Source organism: Penaeus vannamei, chromosome 8, assembly GCF_042767895.1.
Source record: "Penaeus vannamei isolate JL-2024 chromosome 8, ASM4276789v1, whole genome shotgun sequence".
NCBI lineage: Eukaryota > Metazoa > Arthropoda > Malacostraca > Decapoda > Penaeidae > Penaeus > Penaeus vannamei.
The window spans coordinates 4,925,835-4,928,537 of NC_091556.1; the positions used below are offsets into that span (position 1 = coordinate 4,925,835).

The window sequence follows — 2,703 nt, forward strand, 5'->3', positions numbered from 1 at the left end:
AAATAATTATGATTTTTCTATCAAGTATGTGTCATGAAATACACATCTTTTTAGAGAACGCCGAGAGAATACAGGACTCAAAAAGTTTACGCAGGAAAGCTTTTCCGTTTCCCTCAACTTGGCGCCGTGGCCAGCATCACCTTCACCTCTCTCCATTGCTACGTACATTAATACACGTGATATACTGTTTTTATTTGTCTTACCTGCATGTTTATAGTACTGTACTGCACAGATTCATTGTACAGGTGATGCTCACAATTCCGTAGAAATGTTGAATCTCGTAAATTTCTTCAAGCTCCCAGGAACGGCAACAATGTTTACATTTCTCGCGCCTTTTCCAAAATATGAACAGCCTGGCACAAAACGAAAACTGACTCAAAGTCAATGGATCACACATCAATAAAATTTCAAACACATTATAGTTGCTTGTAAATTTATTCTATAAACCTAGTTATACCATAATTACATACAAATTTTAACACACACAAATATCGAACAATGGTAACATTTTGGCAGTTGAAAACCTGGAGAAAAACGAAATATCCCTCAATGTCACTGGATTGCACGTAAAGTCTCAAATACCTTACTATACCCAGTAATTACATTCTACAACCTCTAACATACTATATTTAGAACCATAACTCGTTAACATACACAAATAACAACAACAACAACATCAAAAACGTCTGGTAGCGGGATTTGGCATCTAAGAAAACTTGCCAAATACCACCAAAGCTTACACTGTTTTAATCAAGAAAAGATTTATCATTTTTCCACAACCACATTGATACAAAGTCAATTTGTATGCTATCTTTAAAATGTATAGCAAGTTTTGTAAAGAAAAAAATCCAGAAAACGTGATGTATAGAAAATTCTTGTCGCCATCTTGCACGTCTAATTATCTCTTAACTCTAGGTTATATGGACTCATTTATTTGCAATAGCTGAATTTGCGTAGAATTTTTATCACAGTTATGTCATCGACTGATAACCGTGACAGTTATACCAGGCAAAGGCCGAAGCATGTGAATTTCTAATAAATGATTTCATAATCCATAACTACAGTTTTGGCGTGTTACTTCTCAATGAAGTTCGCTTTCAGTTACAAGTGTCCTCACATAGTGCTTTCAAATTCACTTCTTGAGCAATCAATTAATTGTTCAGTTCATTCGCCTTTATCATGTGATGCCACTAGTTTGGGATTTACTGTGATCAACAGAAAATGACCTTTATAACTTTCCTATAGAAACTCTATAGAAAATTAGCTCTATAGACTCTATTGAGGACTTTCTATAGAAACTCTATGGTATTTCTATAGAATACATTCTCTATAGAACTTTTTAATGGCATTCTATAGCAATTCTATACGCTCTATAAAAACTCTATAGAAATCTATAGAATTTCTATAGAATTCTATAAGACATTTTCTTAAGGGATATATATATATATATATATATGTATATATATATATGTATGTATATATATATACATATATATGTATGTGTGTGTGTGTGTGTGTGTTTGTGTGTGTGTGTGTGTGTGTAAGTGTGTATGCGTAGAACTCCCGAGACAGCAGCAAAGACAGCCATAGATGACTAATGACCAGAAACCCCTTAATGGGTCTAATTTATGTCAGTCACCGGAGACACGGATTCCACGACGGTAGGCTGGGGTAGGCCTATGTGCCTCGGGCGAACCACATGAAAGGGGGTTTTAAAGGATTGTGACGTGTTGGCGTCGAGCTCACCTGTGGGGATTCACACGGCCAGTTGCACAGTATGTACACACATACGCACATACGCACATGCGCACATTCGTAGGTTTTTGTATATATATACATTATATATATATATATATATATATATATATATATACAAATGAATACGTACATAGATATAGACAGATATAAAGATAGACACACATGATCACACTCACATAACCACAAACACACACACACACGTACACACTCACACACACACAGGTGATGATGCCAAAGGATCTATTATATGTTATTCAATCAATCTACACATTTTTGAATTCTTGAAAGAGAGAGAGAAAGAGAAAGAGAGAGAGAGAGAGAGAGAGAGAGAGAGAGAGAGAGAGAGAGAGAGAGAGAGAGAGAGAGAGAGAAAGAGAAAGAAAGAGAGAGAGAGAGAGGGAGAGAGAGAGAAATACAAATTTATTACAAATTACATAGAAAAAAATACTGGTATTACCAACATTAAAGCCTAGAAATAGAGCTAGAGAGCTAGAGTAAACATAAAAACTCGTGAATCTACACCTAACATGTGCAGCATAATCTACATATGAGCTATGCAATTCTTATTGAACTAAATTCATCAAATATTTCAAGTCTCTGTGGTGCAGTGGTTAGCACGGTCGCCTATAGAGCGACAGACTCGGGTTCGATCCCCGATGGAATACGAAAAATATAGTATATTTTATTTTATGCACGAATTTGTTTTAGTCTAAATTTACTTACACACCAACATTTCAGTTTTTTTCTGGTTGCTTATCTGCCTTTGTCTTTTTACTTTACGGTGCATATTTTTGTTTCCTATTTGCATCGCCATCTTTCTCCTTTCATTTCTTGTAACTTAGGCAAGGAGGAAATTGAATAAATATCACATTTCAATATTGTTTTCCGCGTCTCACGAGGACAATTTAGAGAGAGATTTTACGAGTACTTTACCCAAGTCCAGAT

The 2,703-nt window shown here is 35.3% G+C and overlaps 1 non-coding gene across 1 annotated transcript; it reads left to right on the top strand.

Annotated features, from left to right (window-relative positions):
• Window positions 1–2,351: 2,351 nt before the first annotated feature.
• On the top strand, window positions 2,352–2,424 carry TRNAY-AUA (transfer RNA tyrosine (anticodon AUA)). Its single transcript has one exon. It is a non-coding gene; the product is annotated as a tRNA-Tyr (tRNA).
• Window positions 2,425–2,703: the final 279 nt, after the last annotated feature.